The following is a 16,275-nucleotide window of genomic DNA, read 5'->3' on the forward strand; positions in this document are numbered from 1 at the left end:
AAGATGGCTTCAACATAGTCAGACAGGTTCTCACACAGGGTCCCATGGCCTGATACTATGTGACGTCCTGGTGTGTTGGCTCTGTGTATGTTAGGAAGGCAGTAGAAGTCGTCTTCTGATAACACATGAAATGAGGGCGGTAGGAAACTCTGAAGGATTGGATCAGAAGTCTTGATCAATGTTATTAGTTCACAGGTGTGATCTTTGGTCGGATCAGCTGATAGTTGCCTGTCCTGTTCCTGGTCAGTTGTTTGTACACTTCCTTGCAGTAGTCCATTCTACTCTGAATTACTCAAAAACTTCATAAATCCATGTAAGATTCTGTAGCTCCCACTTTAGAAATAGAATCAGTCTGACTTAACATTGGGACGCAGACAGACTTTAATTTAATTTCACACATGCATTAGAGGTAACACCTATTGTTAAAAGCTATCTTGACAATGTAAGTTTAAAAAAGTTCTGGGATTTACAAACAAAGGAACCAAAACTAACATGGTCATTCTAAAAGATGCAAGCTCACCTGCATATTCCTGGTCACTTTAGCACAGCTGATCCACCCTAAAGTGCAGATCTTTGGACTGTGGGAGGAAAACAGAACACCCAGACACAAGGGGAAGAACATGCCAAACTCCACACAGTCACCGAAGGATGGAACCGAACCCAGGCTCCTAGAGTTAGAAAGCAGCACTGCTAACCACTGAGCCACCATCCCACCCAGAAGTTCGAGGTTCTGCTTTGTCTTTGTAGCTTTTAACTTCTCATGCGCCCTCAGCGGAGGCTCTCTCCTGCTGACATTGTTGGACCACACCCACTGCACCTCCCTTTCCCACTTCTCCAGCCCTGAGCACATTGGTTCCTGAATCCTGGCACCTGATTCCGATGCTATCTGTGCTCCTGCTGCCAACTGCACAGAACGGAGACAATCCCCGTCACTATTCTGTCCTTTACCTCCCCCTCCCTAACGTTGTTCTTACTCCCACCACCCAGCCAGTTAGCTCCTCCCAGCTGCAGCCCTCCCTCAGATCCCCTTTACCTGCCTGAACCACGCTTATACCCTTCTAACACTGTCCACTCACCCCATCAGAAGGCTCTGTCCGGAGGGAAAGACCATCTTCCTCCTTGCCTTCCCAGCATGTCTGCAGCCTGGCTTCCAGCTCCATCACTCTTAGCCAATGTTCCTCCAAGTTGTCTTTGCCCTGGATCAAAGCATTCAAAGCCTCCCAGCTTCTGCAAATCAAAAGACAAGTCCCATTCTGCCCTCTCCAATGTGTGTTGTATAACTGCTTAATCATTTCTCGTGGCCAAGCAGAGACTAATAGCCAAGTTTGGAACCCACGAGGATGGGCTGCACGTGACCTTGGATTCACGTTACACTACAGCTGACCCCACTACACTATACACCCGACCCCACTACACTATACACCCAAGCATGCACACATGCAAAAACACACTCTCTCAGATACACTCACATGCATGCACACATAGATATAAGACTATGGGGTGAATTTGCATTTGCAAAATTATATTTGTAGATACATTCTATTTTGCTCAAAAAGTGCACAATCTGCAGGCAATCACTCAAGTAATATTTTATAAATTCCTTGGAAATAGAACAAATCTGACTCAAGACAGACTTGAACCACACCTTTCATGCATTGTGAGAGCTGAGATATCACCTCTTTATAAAACCTTCAGTTATCTTGAGACAGTAACTTAAAAGAATTCTGGGATTTATATATTAATGAACTGAAACCTGAAACCCATTCTAAAGATGACACACTTAAAAGCAATCTAGGTTTGTTCAATATATCATTTCAATTGCATGACATTGTGATCTTTTGCTACAAATACTGTGTCAGATTAGATTAGATTACTTACCGTGTGGAAACAGGCCCTTCGGCCCAACAAGTCGACACCAACCGGCGGAAGCGCAACCCACCCATACCCCTACATTTACACCTCACCTAACACTACGGGCAATTTAGCATGGCCAATTCACCTGACCCACACATCTTTGGACTGTGGGAGGAAACCGGAGCACCCGAAGGAAACCCACGCAGACACGGGGAGAACATGCAAACACCACAGAGTCAGTCGCCTAAGGCAGGAATTGAACCTGGGTCTCTAGCGATTTGAGGCAAAACTGCCTGAGCAATTTTCTCAAAACGCACCTTGATGAAACGAGGTTGGGCTGTCTGGAGTACGGACAAGGCAGAAAACAGGGAAGTGAAATGGTTGAAGATAGTGTGGAACAGGTTGACGTGAGCTGTGCGGTGTTTGGGGAATGTCAGCAATCAAGGTAGATTGGAAAATTGGGACAGCTCCCCTCGGAGAACCGAAGTTTTCCAAGTCACGAGGGACCTAGAAACAGGAAATAATATTGTGAAAATGCTCCCACACCTGAAAGGATCCACAACGATTCGGCAGAATTTTAAAGTCACCAGGAATAAAAGTAAAAGTGACAGGAGGAAGAACGTTTTCGTACAGGGAGTGGTTAGTGTCAGTAAGTCCCTGTCGGACATTGACAAAGAGGAAGATTCAATGGACACAAAAGGGAATTCGGTGGTCACGTTCAGATGTGCAGATTGACGCTGAGAAGGCGAGAGAATGAAACGAATAGAGACACACCTTGACTTAAGTATAGAACCAGCAGAGCGAAGGTGGGCCGCATGGCCTCCGTCTGCGCTGCGACACGTGTTGTGATTCAGCGTGAAATCACAGTTCGACCAACAGAATGTGGGAATTTAGTAAAAACGTTTCTATTTCCACAGCCTCCGTACGTCTGCGAAACAGCATATTACACGACAGCAGCGGAGGTCTTTGACATCAGTCTCGAACGTGCATGCCGCGTGCCAGATGAAAAGCTGAAGTGTTCTGCGGACAGCCAGTCAAGCGTGGCAGCAGAGTGGCGCAGCGGGAGCGTGCTGGGCCCATAACCCAGAGGTCGATGGATCGAAACCATCCTCTGCTATTGTTCAATGTCACCTCGAGCTGATTTCCTTTGGATCGGTGCTCTCTTCTGCCAACTGCCTTTGCATCGACTTACCCGAATGCACTCGCCAAATCCACTCCATGAAAGAGGCGTGGTTTTAGAGGTCTCAGTGGCATTCTGTTCTTAGGCGGTTTTTATTCTGAACTGAATCGCAAAACCAGTTCTCTGCGATGCCAATCAGCTGGTCAAGTTGAAACAAATGTCTTGCGATTTCGTCCATTCCCTGCAGTGATTCGCTACCCTGGTTCAGACGTGAATGACAAGCATGTCAAAAACCACATCACGACTCAGACACAGTTCCCCCACGATTAGGACGGATCCCACCGATTGTGAATAACCTCAGAGAGAGAGAGAGAGAGAGACAGGCAGTCGGCATGAACTCGATGGGCTGAACGGCTTGTGTCTACGCGAGAATGGTGCTACGTGTTTATGCCGTCCCACTGCGTGTCTCTGGGACAGAGAGGCTGAGGGAGCAAAACTGGTTCATTTTTAACCGTCCCTGCCTGCAGTCCCTCAGCTCAGGGCCGTGGGGAGGACTCTCAGTGAGTGAAGGTTTCACTCGGATTCTCTTCATCTGGGACACTTGGCGCTCAGATGTTAACTGCTGCGCGGTAGCAACAAAGAAAGCGATGCCCACTTTGCAATAGACTTTCCGTAAGATTGCTGCGTGAAGACGATTTCTGAACACCAACAATGTGAATTGACCTGGGCGAAGAGTCCTCGGTGTCCATTTCTCTCTGTCCTGCCAGCACAGCATCTTTCTATCTCTCCGATAACAGACCTTTGGAGAAAGTTCACAATCAAAGTTGTTCATGTTCCCCGCATTAGTATAACTGACACCTCTCACCCCAAGGGTTTCAGAGAGAGAGGGAGAAAGAGAGAGAGAGAGCAGAAGAGCGAATGGACTCTACCCTCCCCCGACCCTAAATCCGCGCCCCCCCCTCCTCCCAGAACAACGTGCAAGTAGAAATAAACTGGGTTAATTATCTACCAGTGGAGATAGTCCAGTTCCTGGGGATGAGACAAACATCAGCGCCCCGGGGACAGAATGACAAGCAGATTTTCTGGAAACGCTTTGCTGCTTGCAATTCTTGCAGCAATGTGCAACTTACTTCACACTGAGTAAGTTTCAGCTGGCTCAGAGTCCCCAATGCACATTGCTGTGTTTGCCGCCAGCTCAGAGAGAGAACAATAGGAAGGACGTAGGAGTGAATAACGATCCGCGTGAGAGGGCGAATAACTATTCATGGAGACTGTTAGTGGCTAACAATACGTAATGTGTCATAGCAGACGAGGTGATAACAAGGAGTCGTTTGTGTGGTAGGGGTCAAGGACATGGGGGAGTTCAAGCCCTAAAGTTCTGGAACTCGATATTGAAGACCGGAGGGCTGTAAGGTCTCCAAGTGGAAAATGAGGTGTTGTTCTTTCATCTGGAGCTAGAACACTGCTGCAAGCCTGAGACAGAGATGTTGGCCAGGGAACAGGGTGATGTGTTAAAGTGGCAGACAACCGCAAGGTCAGGGCCATTTTCCTGCGGGCAGAACCGGGATGTTCTGCGAAGCAGTCACCTAGTTTATGCTTCATGCTACATTGGGGAAACGACACTGCGAGCAGCGAATGCAGTGGACTAGGTTGTGGCAAAAGTTCTGCTTCACTTGGGCAGGTATGTTTGAGCCCTTGGATATTCTGGAGGGGGCAGGTAAATGGGCAGGTGTTACACATTCGGCGGTTGCAGGCGAAAGCGACTTGGCACTATGGGGGGTGGGTGTGGGGTGTTGCGAGTGAAGGAAGAGTGGAGCCGAAGTGTAACCCCTGGCACAACGGGTGCGTGTTGGGACCATAGCCCATTCTCTCCTATTCACTCAATGTCGTCTTCAGCAGCTTTCCCGTATGACAGCGCTCTGTCTGCACCTCGCCTTCTCATCTGCTTCTGAAAAAAGCTTGGGCATAAATATTTCACAGTGATATACTGGCCCAATGTGCACAGTCGAGTTGATACACTCGTGGAGATGTGCGTCTTCTCCTGTTCTCTGTATCCTATGGCGAGGAGGGCAACGCTTGTCACTGGCCGCTCGGGTGTCAGAGAAGAGTTTCAAAACAAAATGGTTGAATTATCTGCCAGTGGAGAGAGCCCGATTCCTGGTGACGGGACAAACAGCAGCAGGGAGACTGAATGAGAAACAGCGGTTCGAGAAACTCTTTGCCGCTTGCAATTCTTAGAGCAATCTCAAATGTATTTCATTGTGAGCACGTGTCAGGTCACTCAAGCGGTGTGGGGCATTTGTCCCGGGCCGGCTCTCTGGCTCGTTGGTCTAGGCGTATCATTCTCGCTTAGGGTGCCTGAGTGTGATGAGTTGCGAGAGGTCCCGGGTTCAAATCCCGGATGAGCCCGAGGTGTTTTTTCAACTTGACCTGTGCAAAATTGCCTGATTAATTTTCTCAAAAAGCACCTTGATGAAACGAGGTTGGGCTGTCTGGAGTACGGGCAAGGCAGAAAACAGGGAAGTGAAATGGTTGGATGTAGTGTCGAACAGGTTGACGTGAGCTGTGCGGTGTTTGGGGAATGTCAGCAATCAAGGTAGATTGGAAAATTGGGACAGCTCCCCTCGGAGAACCGAAGTTTTCCAAGTCACGAGGGACCTAGAAACAGGAAATAATGGTGTGAAAATGCTCCCACACCTGAAAGGATCCACAACGATTCGGCAGAATTTTAAAGTCACCAGGAAAAAAAGTAAAAGTGACAGGAGGAAGAAGGTTTTCGTGGTTAGTGTCAGTAAGTCCCTGTCGGACATTGACAAAGAGGAAGATTCAATGGACACAAAAGGGAATTCGGTGGTCACGTTCAGATGTGCAGATTTACGCTGAGAAGGTGAGAGAATGAAACGAATAGAGACACACCTTGGCTTAAGTATAGAACCAGCAGAGCGAAGGTGGGCCGCATGGCCTCCGTCTGCGCTGCGACACGTGTTGTGATTCAGCGTGAAATCACAGTTCGACCAACAGAATGTGGGAATTTAGTAAAAACGTTTCTATTTCCACAGCCTCCATACGTCTGCGAAACAGCATATTACACGACAGCAGCGGAGGTCTTTGACATCAGTCTCGAACGTGCATGCCGCGTGCCAGATGAAAAGCTGAAGTGTTCTGCGGACAGCCAGTCAAGCGTGGCAGCAGAGTGGCGCAGCGGGAGCGTGCTGGGCCCATAACCCAGAGGTCGATGGATCGAAACCATCCTCTGCTATTGTTCAATGTCACCTCGAGCTGATTTCCTTTGGATCGGTGCTCTCTTCTGCCAACTGCCTTTGCATCGACTTACCCGAATGCACTCGCCAAATCCACTCCATGAAAGAGGCGTGGTTTTAGAGGTCTCAGTGGCATTCTGTTCTTAGGCGGTTTTTATTCTGAACTGAATCGCAAAACCAGTTCTCTGCGATGCCAATCAGCTGGTCAAGTTGAAACAAATGTCTTGCGATTTCGTCCATTCCCTGCAGTGATTCGCTACCCTGGTTCAGACGTGAATGACAAGCATGTCAAAAACCACATCACGACTCAGACACAGTTCCCCCACGATTAGGACGGATCCCACCGATTGTGAATAACCTCAGAGAGAGAGAGAGAGAGAGACAGGCAGTCGGCATGAACTCGATGGGCTGAACGGCTTGTGTCTACGCGAGAATGGTGCTACGTGTTTATGCCGTCCCACTGCGTGTCTCTGGGACAGAGAGGCTGAGGGAGCAAAACTGGTTCATTTTTAACCGTCCCTGCCTGCAGTCCCTCAGCTCAGGGCCGTGGGGAGGACTCTCAGTGAGTGAAGGTTTCACTCGGATTCTGTTAGTGGCTAACAATACGTAATGTGTCATAGCAGACGAGGTGATAACAAGGAGTCGTTTGTGTGGTAGGGGTCAAGGACATGGGGGAGTTCAAGCCTTAAAGTTCTGGAACTCGATATTGAAGACCGGAGGGCTGTAAGGTCTCCAAGTGGAAAATGAGGTGTTGTTCTTTCATCTGGAGCTAGAACACTGCTGCAAGCCTGAGACAGAGATGTTGGCCAGGGAGCAGGGTGATGTGTTAAAGTGGCAGACAACCGCAAGGTCAGGGCCTTTTTCCTGCGGGCAGAACCGGAATGTTCTGCGAAGCAGTCACCTAGTTTATGCTTCATGCTACATTGGGGAAACGACACTGCGAGCAGCGAATGCAGTGGACTAGGTTGTGGCAAAAGTTCTGCTTCACTTGGGCAGGTATGTTTGAGCCCTTGGATATTCTGGAGGGGGCAGGTAAATGGGCAGGTGTTACACATTCGGCGGTTGCAGGCGAAAGCGACTTGGCACTATGGGAGGTGGGTGTGGGGTGTTGCGAGTGAAGGAAGAGTGGAGCCGAAGTGTAACCCCTGGCACAACGGGTGCGTGTTGGGACCATAACCCATTCTCTCCTATTCACTCAATGTCGTCTTTAGCAGCTTTCCCGTATGACAGCGCTCTGTCTGCACCTCGCCTTCTCATCTGCTTCCGAAAAAAGCTTGGGCATAAATATTTCACAGTGATATACTGGCCCAATGTGCACAGTCGAGTTGATACACTCGTGGAGATGTGCGTCTTCTCCTGTTCTCTGTATCCTATGGCGAGGAGGGCAACGCTTGTCACTGGCCGCTCGGGTGTCAGAGAAGAGTTTCAAAACAAAATGGTTGAATTATCTGCCAGTGGAGAGAGCCCGATTCCTGGTGACGGGACAAACAGCAGCAGGGAGACTGAATGAGAAACAGCGGTTCGAGAAACTCTTTGCCGCTTGCAATTCTTAGAGCAATCTCAAATGTATTTCAATGTGAGCACGTCTCAGGTCACTCAAGCGGTGTGGGGCATTTGTCCTGGGCCGGCTCTCTGGCTCGTTGGTCTAGGCGTATCATTCTCGCTTAGGGTGCCTGAGTGTGATGAGTTGCGAGAGATCCCGGACGAGCCCGAGGTTTTTTTCCAACTTGACCTGTGCAAAATTGCCTGATTAATTTTCTCAAAAAGCACCTTGATGAAACGAGGTTGGGCTGTCTGGAGTACGGGCAAGGCAGAAAACAGGGAAGTGAAGTGGTTGGATGTAGTGTCGAACAGGTTGACGTGAGCTGTGCGGTGTTTGGGGAATGTCAGCAATCAAGGTAGATTGGAAAATTGGGACAGCTCCCCTCGGAGAACCGAAGTTTTCCAAGTCACGAGGGACCTAGAAACAGGAAATAATGGTGTGAAAATGCTCCCACACCTGAAAGGATCCACAACGATTCGGCAGAATTTTAAAGTCACCAGGAAAAAATGTAAAAGTGACAGGAGGAAGAACGTTTTCGTACAGGGAGTGGTTAGTGTCAGTAAGTCCCTGTCGGACATTGACAAAGAGGAAGATTCAATGGACACTAAAGGGAATTCGGTGGTCACGTTCAGATGTGCAGATTTACGCTGAGAAGGCGAGAGAATGAAACGAATAGAGACACACCTTGGCTTAAGTATAGAACCAGCAGAGCGAAGGTGGGCCGCATGGCCTCCGTCTGCGCTGCGACACGTGTTGTGATTCAGCGTGAAATCACAGTTCGACCAACAGAATGTGGGAATTTAGTAAAAACGTTTCTATTTCCACAGCCTCCATACGTCTGCGAAACAGCATATTACACGACAGCAGCGGAGGTCATTGACATCAGTCTCGAGCGTGCATGCCGCGTGCCAGATGAAAAGCTGAAGTGTTCTGCGGACAGCCAGTCAAGCGTGGCAGCAGAGTGGCGCAGCGGGAGCGTGCTGGGCCCATAACCCAGAGGTCGGTGGATCGAAACCATCCTCTGCTACTGTTCAATGTCACCTCGGGCTGATTTCCTTTGGATCGGTGCTCTCTTCTGCCAACTGCCTTTGCATCGACTTACCCGAATGCACTCGCCAAATCCACTCCATGAAAGAGGCGTGGTTTTAGAGGTCTCAGTGGCATTCTGTTCTTATGCGGTTTTTATTCTGAACTGAATCGCAAAACCAGTTCTCTGCGATGCCAATCCGCTGGTCAAGTTGAAACAAATGTCTTGCGATTTCGTCCATTCCCTGCAGTGATTCGCTACCCTGGTTCAGACGTGAATGACAAGCATGTCAAAAACCACATCACGACTCAGACACAGTTCCCCCACGATTAGGACGGATCCCACCGATTGTGAATAACCTCAGAGAGAGAGAGAGAGAGAGACAGGCAGTCGGCATGAACTCGATGGGCTGAACGGCTTGTGTCTACGCGAGAATGGTGCTACGTGTTTATGCCGTCCCACTGCGTGTCTCTGGGACAGAGAGGCTGAGGGAGCAAAACTGGTTCATTTTTAACCGTCCCTGCCTGCAGTCCCTCAGCTCAGGGCCGTGGGGAGGACTCTCAGTGAGTGAAGGTTTCACTCGGATTCTGTTAGTGGCTAACAATACGTAATGTGTCATAGCAGACGAGGTGATAACAAGGAGTCGTTTGTGTGGTAGGGGTCAAGGACATGGGGGAGTTCAAGCCCTAAAGTTCTGGAACTCGATATTGAAGACCGGAGGGCTGTAAGGTCTCCAAGTGGAAAATGAGGTGTTGTTCTTTCATCTGGAGCTAGAACACTGCTGCAAGCCTGAGACAGAGATGTTGGCCAGGGAACAGGGTGATGTGTTAAAGTGGCAGACAACCGCAAGGTCAGGGCCTTTTTCCTGCGGGCAGAACCGGGATGTTCTGCGAAGCAGTCACCTAGTTTATGCTTCATGCTACATTGGGGAAACGACACTGCGAGCAGCGAATGCAGTGGACTAGGTTGTGGCAAAAGTTCTGCTTCACTTGGGCAGGTATGTTTGAGCCCTTGGATATTCTGGAGGGGGCAGGTAAATGGGCAGGTGTTACACATTCGGCGGTTGCAGGCGAAAGCGACTTGGCACTATGGGAGGTGGGTGTGGGGTGTTGCGAGTGAAGGAAGAGTGGAGCCGAAGTGTAACCCCTGGCACAACGGGTGCGTGTTGGGACCATAACCCATTCTCTCCTATTCACTCAATGTCGTCTTTAGCAGCTTTCCCGTATGACAGCGCTCTGTCTGCACCTCGCCTTCTCATCTGCTTCCGAAAAAAGCTTGGGCATAAATATTTCACAGTGATATACTGGCCCAATGTGCACAGTCGAGTTGATACACTCGTGGAGATGTGCGTCTTCTCCTGTTCTCTGTATCCTATGGCGAGGAGGGCAACGCTTGTCACTGGCCGCTCGGGTGTCAGAGAAGAGTTTCAAAACAAAATGGTTGAATTATCTGCCAGTGGAGAGAGCCCGATTCCTGGTGACGGGACAAATAGCAGCAGGGAGACTGAATGAGAAACAGCGGTTCGAGAAACTCTTTGCCGCTTGCAATTCTTAGAGCAATCTCAAATGTATTTCATTGTGAGCACGTCTCAGGTCACTCAAGCGGTGTGGGGCATTTGTCCCGGGCCGGCTCTCTGGCTCGTTGGTCTAGGCGTATCATTCTCGCTTAGGGTGCCTGAGTGTGATGAGTTGCGAGAGATCCCGGACGAGCCCGAGGTTTTTTTCCAACTTGACCTGTGCAAAATTGCCTGATTAATTTTCTCAAAAAGCACCTTGATGAAACGAGGTTGGGCTGTCTGGAGTACGGGCAAGGCAGAAAACAGGGAAGTGAAGTGGTTGGATGTAGTGTCGAACAGGTTGACGTGAGCTGTGCGGTGTTTGGGGAATGTCAGCAATCAAGGTAGATTGGAAAATTGGGACAGCTCCCCTCGGAGAACCGAAGTTTTCCAAGTCACGAGGGACCTAGAAACAGGAAATAATGGTGTGAAAATGCTCCCACACCTGAAAGGATCCACAACGATTCGGCAGAATTTTAAAGTCACCAGGAAAAAATGTAAAAGTGACAGGAGGAAGAACGTTTTCGTACAGGGAGTGGTTAGTGTCAGTAAGTCCCTGTCGGACATTGACAAAGAGGAAGATTCAATGGACACTAAAGGGAATTCGGTGGTCAAATGAAACGAATAGAGACACACCTTGGCTTAAGTATAGAACCAGCAGAGCGAAGGTGGGCCGCATGGCCTCCGTCTGCGCTGCGACACGTGTTGTGATTCAGCGTGAAATCACAGTTCGACCAACAGAATGTGGGAATTTAGTAAAAACGTTTCTATTTCCACAGCCTCCATACGTCTGCGAAACAGCATATTACACGACAGCAGCGGAGGTCTTTGACATCAGTCTCGAACGTGCATGCCGCGTGCCAGATGAAAAGCTGAAGTGTTCTGCGGACAGCCAGTCAAGCGTGGCAGCAGAGTGGCGCAGCGGGAGCGTGCTGGGCCCATAACCCAGAGGTCGGTGGATCGAAACCATCCTCTGCTACTGTTCAATGTCACCTCGGGCTGATTTCCTTTGGATCGGTGCTCTCTTCTGCCAACTGCCTTTGCATCGACTTACCCGAATGCACTCGCCAAATCCACTCCATGAAAGAGGCGTGGTTTTAGAGGTCTCAGTGGCATTCTGTTCTTATGCGGTTTTTATTCTGAACTGAATCGCAAAACCAGTTCTCTGCGATGCCAATCCGCTGGTCAAGTTGAAACAAATGTCTTGCGATTTCGTCCATTCCCTGCAGTGATTCGCTACCCTGGTTCAGACGTGAATGACAAGCATGTCAAAAACCACATCACGACTCAGACACAGTTCCCCCACGATTAGGACGGATCCCACCGATTGTGAATAACCTCAGAGAGAGAGAGAGAGAGAGACAGGCAGTCGGCATGAACTCGATGGGCTGAACGGCTTGTGTCTACGCGAGAATGGTGCTACGTGTTTATGCCGTCCCACTGCGTGTCTCTGGGACAGAGAGGCTGAGGGAGCAAAACTGGTTCATTTTTAACCGTCCCTGCCTGCAGTCCCTCAGCTCAGGGCCGTGGGGAGGACTCTCAGTGAGTGAAGGTTTCACTCGGATTCTGTTAGTGGCTAACAATACGTAATGTGTCATAGCAGACGAGGTGATAACAAGGAGTCGTTTGTGTGGTAGGGGTCAAGGACATGGGGGAGTTCAAGCCCTAAAGTTCTGGAACTCGATATTGAAGACCGGAGGGCTGTAAGGTCTCCAAGTGGAAAATGAGGTGTTGTTCTTTCATCTGGAGCTAGAACACTGCTGCAAGCCTGAGACAGAGATGTTGGCCAGGGAACAGGGTGATGTGTTAAAGTGGCAGACAACCGCAAGGTCAGGGCCTTTTTCCTGCGGGCAGAACCGGGATGTTCTGCGAAGCAGTCACCTAGTTTATGCTTCATGCTACATTGGGGAAACGACACTGCGAGCAGCGAATGCAGTGGACTAGGTTGTGGCAAAAGTTCTGCTTCACTTGGGCAGGTATGTTTGAGCCCTTGGATATTCTGGAGGGGGCAGGTAAATGGGCAGGTGTTACACATTCGGCGGTTGCAGGCGAAAGCGACTTGGCACTATGGGAGGTGGGTGTGGGGTGTTGCGAGTGAAGGAAGAGTGGAGCCGAAGTGTAACCCCTGGCACAACGGGTGCGTGTTGGGACCATAACCCATTCTCTCCTATTCACTCAATGTCGTCTTTAGCAGCTTTCCCGTATGACAGCGCTCTGTCTGCACCTCGCCTTCTCATCTGCTTCCGAAAAAAGCTTGGGCATAAATATTTCACAGTGATATACTGGCCCAATGTGCACAGTCGAGTTGATACACTCGTGGAGATGTGCGTCTTCTCCTGTTCTCTGTATCCTATGGCGAGGAGGGCAACGCTTGTCACTGGCCGCTCGGGTGTCAGAGAAGAGTTTCAAAACAAAATGGTTGAATTATCTGCCAGTGGAGAGAGCCCGATTCCTGGTGACGGGACAAATAGCAGCAGGGAGACTGAATGAGAAACAGCGGTTCGAGAAACTCTTTGCCGCTTGCAATTCTTAGAGCAATCTCAAATGTATTTCATTGTGAGCACGTCTCAGGTCACTCAAGCGGTGTGGGGCATTTGTCCCGGGCCGGCTCTCTGGCTCGTTGGTCTAGGCGTATCATTCTCGCTTAGGGTGCCTGAGTGTGATGAGTTGCGAGAGATCCCGGACGAGCCCGAGGTTTTTTTCCAACTTGACCTGTGCAAAATTGCCTGATTAATTTTCTCAAAAAGCACCTTGATGAAACGAGGTTGGGCTGTCTGGAGTACGGGCAAGGCAGAAAACAGGGAAGTGAAGTGGTTGGATGTAGTGTCGAACAGGTTGACGTGAGCTGTGCGGTGTTTGGGGAATGTCAGCAATCAAGGTAGATTGGAAAATTGGGACAGCTCCCCTCGGAGAACCGAAGTTTTCCAAGTCACGAGGGACCTAGAAACAGGAAATAATGGTGTGAAAATGCTCCCACACCTGAAAGGATCCACAACGATTCGGCAGAATTTTAAAGTCACCAGGAAAAAATGTAAAAGTGACAGGAGGAAGAACGTTTTCGTACAGGGAGTGGTTAGTGTCAGTAAGTCCCTGTCGGACATTGACAAAGAGGAAGATTCAATGGACACTAAAGGGAATTCGGTGGTCAAATGAAACGAATAGAGACACACCTTGGCTTAAGTATAGAACCAGCAGAGCGAAGGTGGGCCGCATGGCCTCCGTCTGCGCTGCGACACGTGTTGTGATTCAGCGTGAAATCACAGTTCGACCAACAGAATGTGGGAATTTAGTAAAAACGTTTCTATTTCCACAGCCTCCATACGTCTGCGAAACAGCATATTACACGACAGCAGCGGAGGTCTTTGACATCAGTCTCGAACGTGCATGCCGCGTGCCAGATGAAAAGCTGAAGTGTTCTGCGGACAGCCAGTCAAGCGTGGCAGCAGAGTGGCGCAGCGGGAGCGTGCTGGGCCCATAACCCAGAGGTCGATGGATCGAAACCATCCTCTACTATTGTTCAATGTCACCTCGAGCTGATTTCCTTTGGATCGGTGCTCTCTTCTGCCAACTGCCTTTGCATCGACTTACCCGAATGCACTCGCCAAATCCACTCCATGAAAGAGGCGTGGTTTTAGAGGTCTCAGTGGCATTCTGTTCTTAGGCGGTTTTAATTCTGAACTGAATCGCAAAACCAGTTCTCTGCGATGCCAATCAGCTGGTCAAGTTGAAACAAATGTCTTGCGATTTCGTCCATTCCCTGCAGTGATTCGCTACCCTGGTTCAGACGTGAATGACAAGCATGTCAAAAACCACATCACGACTCAGACACAGTTCCCCCACGATTAGGACGGATCCCACCGATTGTGAATAACCTCAGAGAGAGAGAGAGAGAGAGACAGGCAGTCGGCATGAACTCGATGGGCTGAACGGCTTGTGTCTACGCGAGAATGGTGCTACGTGTTTATGCCGTCCCACTGCGTGTCTCTGGGACAGAGAGGCTGAGGGAGCAAAACTGGTTCATTTTTAACCGTCCCTGCCTGCAGTCCCTCAGCTCAGGGCCGTGGGGAGGACTCTCAGTGAGTGAAGGTTTCACTCGGATTCTGTTAGTGGCTAACAATACGTAATGTGTCATAGCAGACGAGGTGATAACAAGGAGTCGTTTGTGTGGTAGGGGTCAAGGACATGGGGGAGTTCAAGCCCTAAAGTTCTGGAACTCGATATTGAAGACCGGAGGGCTGTAAGGTCTCCAAGTGGAAAATGAGGTGTTGTTCTTTCACCTGGAGCTAGAACACTGCTGCAAGCCTGAGACAGAGATGTTGGCCAGGGAACAGGGTGATGTGTTAAAGTGGCAGACAACCGCAAGGTCAGGGCCTTTTTCCTGCGGGCAGAACCGGAATGTTCTGCGAAGCAGTCACCTAGTTTATGCTTCATGCTACATTGGGGAAACGACACTGCGAGCAGCGAATGCAGTGGACTAGGTTGTGGCAAAAGTTCTGCTTCACTTGGGCAGGTATGTTTGAGCCCTTGGATATTCTGGAGGGGGCAGGTAAATGGGCAGGTGTTACACATTCGGCGGTTGCAGGCGAAAGCGACTTGGCACTATGGGAGGTGGGTGTGGGGTGTTGCGAGTGAAGGAAGAGTGGAGCCGAAGTGTAACCCCTGGCACAACGGGTGCGTGTTGGGACCATAACCCATTCTCTCCTATTCACTCAATGTCGTCTTTAGCAGCTTTCCCGTATGACAGCGCTCTGTCTGCACCTCGCCTTCTCATCTGCTTCCGAAAAAAGCTTGGGCATAAATATTTCACAGTGATATACTGGCCCAATGTGCACAGTCGAGTTGATACACTCGTGGAGATGTGCGTCTTCTCCTGTTCTCTGTATCCTATGGCGAGGAGGGCAACGCTTGTCACTGGCCGCTCGGGTGTCAGAGAAGAGTTTCAAAACAAAATGGTTGAATTATCTGCCAGTGGAGAGAGCCCGATTCCTGGTGACGGGACAAACAGCAGCAGGGAGACTGAATGAGAAACAGCGGTTCGAGAAACTCTTTGCCGCTTGCAATTCTTAGAGCAATCTCAAATGTATTTCATTGTGAGCACGTCTCAGGTCACTCAAGCGGTGTGGGGCATTTGTCCCGGGCCGGCTCTCTGGCTCGTTGGTCTAGGCGTATCATTCTCGCTTAGGGTGCCTGAGTGTGATGAGTTGCGAGAGATCCCGGACGAGCCCGAGGTTTTTTTCCAACTTGACCTGTGCAAAATTGCCTGATTAATTTTCTCAAAAAGCACCTTGATGAAACGAGGTTGGGCTGTCTGGAGTACGGGCAAGGCAGAAAACAGGGAAGTGAAGTGGTTGGATGTAGTGTCGAACAGGTTGACGTGAGCTGTGCGGTGTTTGGGGAATGTCAGCAATCAAGGTAGATTGGAAAATTGGGACAGCTCCCCTCGGAGAACCGAAGTTTTCCAAGTCACGAGGGACCTAGAAACAGGAAATAATGGTGTGAAAATGCTCCCACACCTGAAAGGATCCACAACGATTCGGCAGAATTTTAAAGTCACCAGGAAAAAATGTAAAAGTGACAGGAGGAAGAACGTTTTCGTACAGGGAGTGGTTAGTGTCAGTAAGTCCCTGTCGGACATTGACAAAGAGGAAGATTCAATGGACACTAAAGGGAATTCGGTGGTCACGTTCAGATGTGCAGATTTACGCTGAGAAGGCGAGAGAATGAAACGAATAGAGACACACCTTGGCTTAAGTATAGAACCAGCAGAGCGAAGGTGGGCCGCATGGCCTCCGTCTGCGCTGCGACACGTGTTGTGATTCAGCGTGAAATCACAGTTCGACCAACAGAATGTGGGAATTTAGTAAAAACGTTTCTATTTCCACAGCCTCCATACGTCTGCGAAACAGCATATTACAC

The 16,275-nt window shown here is 49.6% G+C and overlaps 2 non-coding genes across 2 annotated transcripts; both read left to right on the top strand.

Moving 5' to 3' along the window:
* The first annotated feature begins 2,899 nt into the window (after window positions 1–2,899).
* trnam-cau (transfer RNA methionine (anticodon CAU)) lies at window positions 2,900–2,971 on the top strand. The gene has a single exon. It is a non-coding gene; the product is annotated as a tRNA-Met (tRNA).
* A 3,190-nt stretch (window positions 2,972–6,161) lies between these two features.
* trnam-cau (transfer RNA methionine (anticodon CAU)) lies at window positions 6,162–6,233 on the top strand. The gene has a single exon. It is a non-coding gene; the product is annotated as a tRNA-Met (tRNA).
* Window positions 6,234–16,275: the final 10,042 nt, after the last annotated feature.

Source organism: Hemiscyllium ocellatum, assembly GCF_020745735.1.
Source record: "Hemiscyllium ocellatum isolate sHemOce1 chromosome 27 unlocalized genomic scaffold, sHemOce1.pat.X.cur. SUPER_27_unloc_1, whole genome shotgun sequence".
NCBI lineage: Eukaryota > Metazoa > Chordata > Chondrichthyes > Orectolobiformes > Hemiscylliidae > Hemiscyllium > Hemiscyllium ocellatum.